Below are 9375 nucleotides of genomic sequence, written 5' to 3'. Positions count from 1 at the left end.
ACCTTTCCAGTCTTCTTATACTTTACTCCCCTTCACATATATGGTACTGGAGTCATTGCTATTCCCCAAACAAGACATTCTATTTCCCAATTGTGCATTTTCATTGTCACCTATACCTGGAAGTCTCTCCTTCCTCATCTGTCTCCTGGCTTTTCTTACTTTCAAATCCCAGCTAAAATCCCATCTTCTGCTAGATGACTTTCCTTTACTAATTATCTCCAATTTATCCTGTATATATCTTAACTTGTACATAGCTGTTTTTATGTCTCCCCTACTAGATAGTGAGTTCCTTGAGGGAAGAGGCTTTTTTTTTGTTTCGTTTTGCCTAGCACTTAGTAGGTTGCCTGGCACAAAGTAGGAATTTAATAAATTCTTTTGACTTAATTTTTTAAAAGCTTTATGAAAAAATGAAATGATTCCGTATTGTATTTGTCCTGCTCTAGAATTCTTGGTGTTAAAATCAAAACTATTAAAAACTAATGCTCCAGAGCAGCACTGTCTTTTGAAAATTGTTAGAGATGCTTCTTGAAATTCCTGAGTTCCATGGGAAAAGGTTCTGAAACAATTTTTATGTTAATAAAACTTGTATTTGCCTTGAGGTTATGATTGCAGGCTCAAATGTCAATAAATGAATTCTCTTAAATGAGTTGTGAAAGATGACCCAGATATGAAATTATTACATACAAATTCAAAATAAAGAGCTTCTATCAACAGTTTGGCCCTGCTCTTCTTTTTCTTGAGTTTTTAGCTTACCCTCTACCTTTTCTTCTGAAAAGAATACATGTTTATGTAAACTACTTAATTGGTTCTACCCAAATCAAACACATTTTATTAATATAGTCCCTTGATACAGAAAAAAACAGGCTTCATCTCTATTTCACATACAAAAATGACATTGACTCTATTTTTTCCAAAATTCAAGATTGAAGTTCTAGTATTTAAAATATACAAGCCAATACACCACCACTCTTTTTTTTCACAGAATATGGAACTCTCAGTATCATGAGACCCAGTTCAGATGGCCAAAAATGATAACTGGGTGATGGTTCCCATGATATGGATTTTTTTAAAAAGGTACAAATTGAACTAAGATCTATAATTCTTGAGGTCTAAAACCTCCATAATTATTTCAAGTAAGCTACTTCATTTTATGAAAGTTTTAGTAGAAAGTTATTACTAAGGAATTAAAGTCCTTCATCCAAGTCTTCAATGTCCATTCTAGCCACTAATGATCGCTCTCTTCTATGAATTCCTATTGTATTTTTTGTTTTTAGGTTTTTTTTAATTACTTCAGGAAATCATAGCAAAACCTAGAGTTGGCTTTATTTTCCCCTTTGAATCAGTAGCATTTTCTTCTGTAAGATTTAACATACTAGGGGGGGGCTAGGTGGCACAGTGAGTAGGAGTGCAGGCCCCAGAGTCGGGAGAACCCAGGATCAGTTCTGGCCTCAGATACTTAACACCCACACAAAAAAACTGGCCATGTAACCTTGAGCAAATTACTTAACCCCAATTGCTTTAAAAGAAAAAAAAAGATTCAACATACTATATTCATTCATTCATTCACTCACTCAACACTCTTACTACCTACCCATTTTATTAGTGGCTATCTAGAGTCTAAAAGAGAGAATACGACAACTATAGGAACTATCATATGAGATAGGATAGAATATGTCATAAGAAAGATATAAAGTTCCAAATGCTCAATGGAATCTCCAGAGAAGATTCAAGGCCAATAAAAGGGACAGAAAGTTTCCTTAACTGCACCCACTGAACTAGAAAGATGGTCAGAGAATTTGGTCATCATCAGACACCAGGGCTAAAAAATAATTTAACTCAATACACATTTATTAAGTGCCTTCTTAGGCTAAGAAGTAGAACACAGTGCTAAGGGAGGAAAATTAATTTTATGTTGCATTATTTAATAACTAATAACCCAATTTCTCCAAATTCAACCAAACCCTCCATTTCTCACTCTTGCTTAAAAGAAGCTCTCTCAGAGCTATAGGTTTGGTTGAATAATCAATCACTCCTAGCCCCTGGGGTACCTCTTTGCTAACCTGAGTCCCTCAGTTCTGAGCCAGTTTGGGTTTGGTCCTGACTCTCCTATTAAGGATGATTAGGTATCCAATGGAGAAGGCCAAAGGTGGGGGGGGGGGGGATCCTGATTGGGATGGTTTTGATTTTCTAGCCAAGATTGCTAGAGGCAGTTGATGCCCATGAATCAATTAATATTCTTTAACTGCCAGAAGGGGGGGGAGGTGGCAGAGAGAGGGGAGATAATCAGCTACACCTGAAGGTCAACTCCCCAGCCTCAAACTAGTCCTATTTGAGGGTAATCAAGGGCCTTAAACCCATTGGTGAGTTGGGGGGGGGGGGTGTCTACTCCAAGCATTTGAGAACTTCCCTGGCAAATGGGCAGATATGAACATTCTGTTTCAGTGGGCCATGAAGGCAGCAGAAGCAAGCACTGTGGAGCACTTAAATCTTAGTCAGGCACCAAATATGCCAAGGTCACTCACTGCATCCATCCACCAACAGTTGTCTTGATTTTTGTCTTGCCACTGAGTTCCAATGACTTTGGAAGAGAGAGTGAGGCTATTGACTTCATGCAACTCTGTCTCACTTAAATCCAGTTCCTAAGCAAGTCAAAAGGGTTCACTCATGCCATTTTACTATTTCATTATTTTGTTACTTTACTATTAACAATTTTTACAATTTCATAATTTTATTATTTTACTTTTCAACTATTTTCTCAAAAGAAATATGAGATACACAAATTTAGAGACCTCTCCCTCCTAAATGGTCATATGGACTATTTATACCTGATGTGGTAGAGCTTTCTGAGCTCACGATCAGCTACAGACAGACACACTATACATTGACCCCAACATTGTGATGTCATTTTGGTCCTCTTTGAGCACAAAGGATAAGCAACAACAATCCTATCACCTGAGGATTATTATCATCTTCCAAAGAAGTAATATGGAGGTGCCTCACTTTTCTCTTCTAGTTGGGATTGTCTTACCTTTACCAGAGGAGGTCCAAATGATGTGCTATAAAGTGAATCAGACGTAAGACATGCCTAGGTTTAAAACACCTGTCAGTCTTCACTTGAGTCTGGTCATTGAGAGAGGTCATTGACCCAATTTACTAGCTACTGCTAGCCTAACTAACAAACTGATATGCTCAGGTCCCTGGCTTTTTGGCTGAGATGGCCAAGGTAACCAACTTACTAACTAAGTTTGTTTACGAGTCACTGCTAATAAACTTTTATCTTTCCCTGGAAAAAAAACTGTGTCTCAGCCTGCCTTGTTAGAATTTTACTTGCCACACTAGGTATTGCTGACACAAAGATAAAGTAAAACGGATTCTGCTCTTTTGGAGCTAATGCTTGAGTAAAAGGGATAGGACACCTACAGAAATATGTTGACATAAGACAGCAAGGATCTTAGATTAGACAAAGTACCCAATCTAATAAGATAAAATTTAACAGGGGTAAATTAATTCACTTAACAATCCTATTACATACCTTCCATGTATAAGGTAACATCCTTGCTATGAGGAGTACAAGATTTTCAAAAATAGTCCTCTATGTTCTTCTGAAAGGAAGCAACTTGTACCAAGATGATAAAATACAAAATACACACAAATAATTTCCAGAGGGTCCAAGCAGCTGAGGGGGAGGGGAGGAATCAGGATAGGTTTCCTATAAGAGATGGCACTTGAGCTTACCTTGAAGGAAGTTAGGCATTCTAGAAGGCTGAAGGGAGGAGGAAAGGGGGCTGGGGTGGGGTCAGGGATGGTGCATTATAGGTATAGGAGGTCAGCTTATGCAAAGGCACAGAGGTGGTAGGACACCCTGCACATGGACAGCAAACAAGCTGATTCAGTTAGAATGTAGACTTCTTTCGATCCCGGGCGGAAACACTTGCCTCTTTCGGGGCGGCCAGGTAGCACAGCGAGTAAGAGCACCGGCTCCAGTGTTGAGAAGACCTGGAGATCGAATCCCAGGCTCAGACACTTAGCATCCACCCAGAAACACATGGCCATGTAACCTTGAGCAAGTTACTTAACCCCAATTGCTTAGGGGTGGCCAGGTGGCTCAGCGAGTAAGAGCACCGGCTCCAGTGTCGGGATGACCTGGATCAAATCCGGGCTCAGATACTCAGCACCACACCCAGAAATAACTGACCGTGTAACCTTGAGCAAGTTACTTAACCCCTATTGCTTTAAAAAAAAAAAAAAAAGAATGTAGACTTCTGTGTAATAAACCAGGAAAGTTAGGTGGGAGCCAGATTTGAAGGTCTTTAGAAGCCAACTGGAGTTTGTATTAGATCTTAGACACAAGAGTGACCTACAAGAGCTTCTTAAGCAATGGCTAGAGCTGTGCTTTAGGACTATCAATTGTGCAGGACTGTGGAGAATAGACTGGAAAGAAGAGAGATCACAGCTGGGGTTATTGCAACATCCTAGATGACAGATTAAGAAGGTCTGACTAGGATGGTAGCTGTGTGAGTGAAAGTGGGGTGGGGGAGGGGAGAGGTGTATTTATGTCAGCTATGTTGTGGAAATAGGATCAACAAGACTTAGCAACTGGTTGGATTAGGGAGAGGGAAGAATCAAGGATGGCTATAAAGCTGAGAATGAATGGTTAAAATGGCCCTTAACAAAAATAAAGAACCTAGAAAGGGAAGATGAGTTCTAGTTTAGATTCGCTGTAGGACATCCAGTTTGAGATGTTTAATAGTAAGTTAGTGATGTCCAAGTTGTTTAGAGAGTACCTAGGAATGGATATACAGATTTGCATAGAAGTAATGATGGAAATCATGAGAGTTGATGAAACCACCACAAAAGAGAGTGAATAAAATGTAATTTTACTAAGTCACACTTAGACTCATAAAAATCAACAATTTCAAGAAAAGAGAGGCATGGCTAGACAACACTTGGTGTTAAAAAGATGTGAGATGTCAACATACTGATTCACACTTCAAAATGAATCAGCAGTGTGACATCGCAGCCAAGAAAATAAGAATTTTGTATCTGATCTAATTAAATCTTTATTCAATCCAAGACTGAATTAAATGAGGCAAATCATACAGAATAAAGGAGTTAATAGTTCTGTTGTATTTTGCTCTGGTTGGCGCAGTACAGAGAGTATTGTGTTCAGTTCTGTGCACCTTTTAGGAAGGTCATTGGCAAGCTGGAATATGTTCAATAAGACTGTAAAACTAGGATAATGAGGGAAGTGGAGGACCATACCATATAAGGCCTGACTGAAGGAACTGGGCACACTTAGTTTAAAGATGACTCAGGGATAACATAACAGCAGTCTTCAAGTGTTCAAAGGCCTGTCATATGAAAAAGGGATTAGACTTATTCTGTTTAGTTCTAGAAAACAGAACTTATATCCAGTTCCTAAGCAAGTCAAAAGGGATCACCCATACCAAAGAGGCAGATACACCCAATGCAAGGGAAAGCTTCCCCAAAATTATAATTGTTTAAAAATGGAACTGCCTTGGGAGTGGTTTCTTGGTTTGTTTGACTAATGGAAGCTTTAGGGTCACTTGTCAACTACATTGTGGCAAAGAAAGTAACTCAAAAAGGGTTAACAATCTTAATTTAATTAAACATATATCATTTACCTAGTTCAAGGGAAAAAGTCAGCAACCTGAACTTCAGATAATACAAACAGAAGTTACAAGCAGACAAAAAAATACAGAGAAAATAACAATTAAACAGACAGGGCTTCTAGCTGTCTGACCATTACATACATACAGTTAGTTACCAGAGGGAGATGCACCAACATCTGGGTTTTCAAAGACAGGGGGCTCAACAGCTGCCTAGAGTCTCATCTGACCAAATCACACAACTCTTTCCAAAGTGAGTCCCAAAGCAAAACCTCACCTCAGAGGTATATATAGCCTTCTCCAGGGTCAGAGGACATCACAACCCTCCTCACCCACTGTCTAATTACAAAGTAACAACATGTGGGCCTTCCTGAAAAACAAGCCTCCCCTAAGTAAGCTTCTCCAGTTGGGCTCTGCTCCACCCTTCAGCAAACTGCTCCCACCACAGGCTCCATGGGACCACATTCAGCTTATTAGGGGGCAGAGTATATTTTCAAATTAGGGAAGGTCCTCAGATTTACTTAGGCTTATTAAAGGGCAGGGAAGATCTTCAAATTCCCTTACCATTACAAGCAGTGAAAGGTAGAGGTCAACAGTTTAAGGATAAAGGGAAACATCAGTGGATGTGAGTAGAAAACCTAATTGTGTTATAAGCCAGTGGGAAAGAATTAGCACAAAAAGGGAAATAGAAACTACATAAAGGATGATTGATGGAACTAGGCCAATCCCTTCACTTGTGCCCTTAATCCATCCACTCCTATAGTTTCTAATCAATCCGTCAACCAATAAGCATTTATTAAGAGCCTACAATGTGCCTTGTTCTTTTTTCTTTCTAATTTTAACTGTTTTTATCTACCAATTCCTTCCCTGATACCAATAAAAATGTTCAGGTCTCTTGTATCATTAAAAAAATAATCCTCCCCTCACCCTACCATCGAAAATTTTATTTCCCTTCCCTTTCACATCCAAGTCATCTACACTAGTTGACTCCTCTTCCTGTCTTCCTACTCAGTTCTCAACCCATTCCAAAATGGTTTCCAACCTCACCATTCAACTGAAATTTTTCCAGATTGCCAATCATTTCAAATGCTTGATTTGATGGTGTCTCAGTTCTCATTGTTCTTGACTTCTCTGCACTATTCCATATCGTTAATCACTCTCTTCTCCCAAAGTATTCATGACATTGCTCTGGTTCTTTCACCTGCTTGACTCTGCCTACTCAATCTACATTGGATCAAGTATTCCTCAAGGAGCTATCTTCTTTTCTCTCTACACTGTCTCTTTTGATGACTGAACTCATTGGAACTGAAAAGATCATCTCTATTTCCATGACTCCTAGATGTATACAGTCCTAATCTCTCCCCTGAGCTCTAGTGCCAAATCGAACTTTCTATTGGGCAACTCCAACTGGATATCCCATAGGCCTTTATCTCAAACATAACTTGTTTGAAATTGAAAATCAATTACACTTCTCTGCCCTTTTCCCATATGTGAGGGACAATATGATCTTTCTAATCACCTAGAATCATGTCATATCATCACATTGTAATCATGCTTGAGCCTTCCCTCTCTCTCATGTAATCATACTCAATTTCTTGAGAAGTTTTAATGATTCAATCTTTTTTTATCTTTGACATCTATCCCCTTTCTCCATTCATATGGACATGAACCTAATTCAGTCCCCCATTACCTCTCGTGGATTACAACATTTTCCTAATTAGTGAGCTGTTAATATTTCCTTTCTCCTTCTTTATACAGCTGCCAAAATAATCTCCCTAATGCACCAGACAGAAGATATTACTTGCCTATTCAATAGCCATCAATGGCTCCTTATTACTTCTAAGATAAAATCATCACTGACCTTGGCTTTCAAATCCTTTCACAATCTGGCTCTGTTATCATATAGGTAAGAGCTAAATTGGTCTGTTTTCTATTTCTCCCTACCTCTGCTTTCTATCAATACATCTTTGAACAGATCTGCAGGAATATACTTCCTTCTCAACTGTCTCCATAATCCTGACTTTCCCTCAAGGTTCTGTTCATGTGCCACTGCCTATGGAAAGTTTTTCCTCATCCTCCTAGCTATTCTCTCTCTCTTCTCAAATAATCATGTATATATTTAGGTTGTATTCCTCCAGGATGTTTCCTGAGGCTGGTATTTTCCATTCATTTTTGTTTCCATGTCAGCAGTAATACACATATAACAGGTGCTCACTAAATGTTTGGTTGGAATGGTAAGGTAAAGGACCAAGAGACTGGAAAGTGTTAAAGTATATTATTGAAATGCCCACTGGGTCAAAAATGACAAAAGAGAAAAATTAATAAAACAAGGAGAGCCTAAATTAAGGCAACAAAGGTTAAAATGATAACGAAAAACATGTTTGGGAAAAGTAACTTGGAAAAAATGGAAACATAGGAAATAGAGAAAATTTAGGTGTTCAAGTTCTTGGATATAGGGCAGTTTTCAGTGATGAGGTCTAAAAATATGATAACCCTGAGAGGTGGATGAAACTGAGAAGAGATTAAAGTATGTAAGAACCAAGAACTAGAAGGATTATTAATATAGATACGGAAGTCTGAAGAGTGTAAGAGTGGAGAAAAAGTACTAGGATGCTAAAGGCAGGAGAGTGTTCTATAGGTCATATGACAACAGCAAGGATGAGGAAGTCTGACATCATGAACCGAGAATGAAACGAATGAAATGAGAGACTAAATGATGGTAATATGTACAAGTGCTATCATTTGTGAACGCTGGAGGTGACCTGGTGAGCCAGGTATAATTCTTATTTAAGCTGCTAGGACACCTTACCAATTGCAGCTCCAGCTTGTCTTTTAGTGTAGTTTACCTAGTTAGCTAAGTGATTGCCTAATTATGAGTGGAGAAACCCTAAACCTGCCACTCAGGAGACTTCCCAATTCAACTCATTCACTTCCTCTTGGCCAATTTAGTTGTCTCCTCCAAAATAAGGAGAGGAGAGTAGAAAAAGGATTGCCAACAAGAATGTTAAAACTCAGGGGAAGCTGGGTCTCGATTAAATGTCAGAGATGAAAGGAACGAGACTGAAGGAGGGGATCCAGAGGATGAGCAGGTAAAATTATGTATATATGGGTTATCTCCAGTCTCTTGGTTCAGGAATATTCCAATTCACCTGAGGAATTTCTCAAAGACAGGTAGATTTTTGGTGGAAAAATACATATCCTATTTCCTTTAGGAAATACATCCTATAGATCTGTTTCTTTTTTCATCAAATAGTCACTGCTAAATAATAGAGCATGTATGTTTTTCAACTTCAATTACTAAAAACTTTTAGTCTTGCTCAACGACTTAAAATGCAGAACACTAGTAATCAATTCTTCATCACATCATTAGGCAACCTTCTCCATCTTTTTCTTCCACTCCCTCCCACACTGTAATCAGAAAGGATGAAGCTGGAGTTAGTAGCTTCTGAATAAGAAATCAAATTACCTATATGTAACTGAGTGTCTGATGGCTCTGAATTTTGCATTACTTAGTTTGTTATTATACTTTGTGAGAGGCTTCATGCTCCTTTACAAAATTCTCATTTCCAAAGTGAATTCTTCAATTCAGATTAAGCCCAGAGCTCCAGAACAATGACTTTCTGACCCAATGTATGGTGACTCAAACTGCCCCTTCCAAACCTTATTCTTGGATTTTCTTTGTGTTCATAGCTCTTAGCACTGTGCCTGTTCCCTAGTAAATGCTTAACAAATATGTGATTAATAT

This window comes from Petaurus breviceps, unplaced genomic scaffold, assembly GCF_028583685.1.
Source record: "Petaurus breviceps papuanus isolate PSGF00001 unplaced genomic scaffold, PetGlider_PUasm1.0 90784, whole genome shotgun sequence".
Classification (NCBI taxonomy): domain Eukaryota; kingdom Metazoa; phylum Chordata; class Mammalia; order Diprotodontia; family Petauridae; genus Petaurus; species Petaurus breviceps.
Note: the sequence above shows the minus strand (reverse complement) of the source record.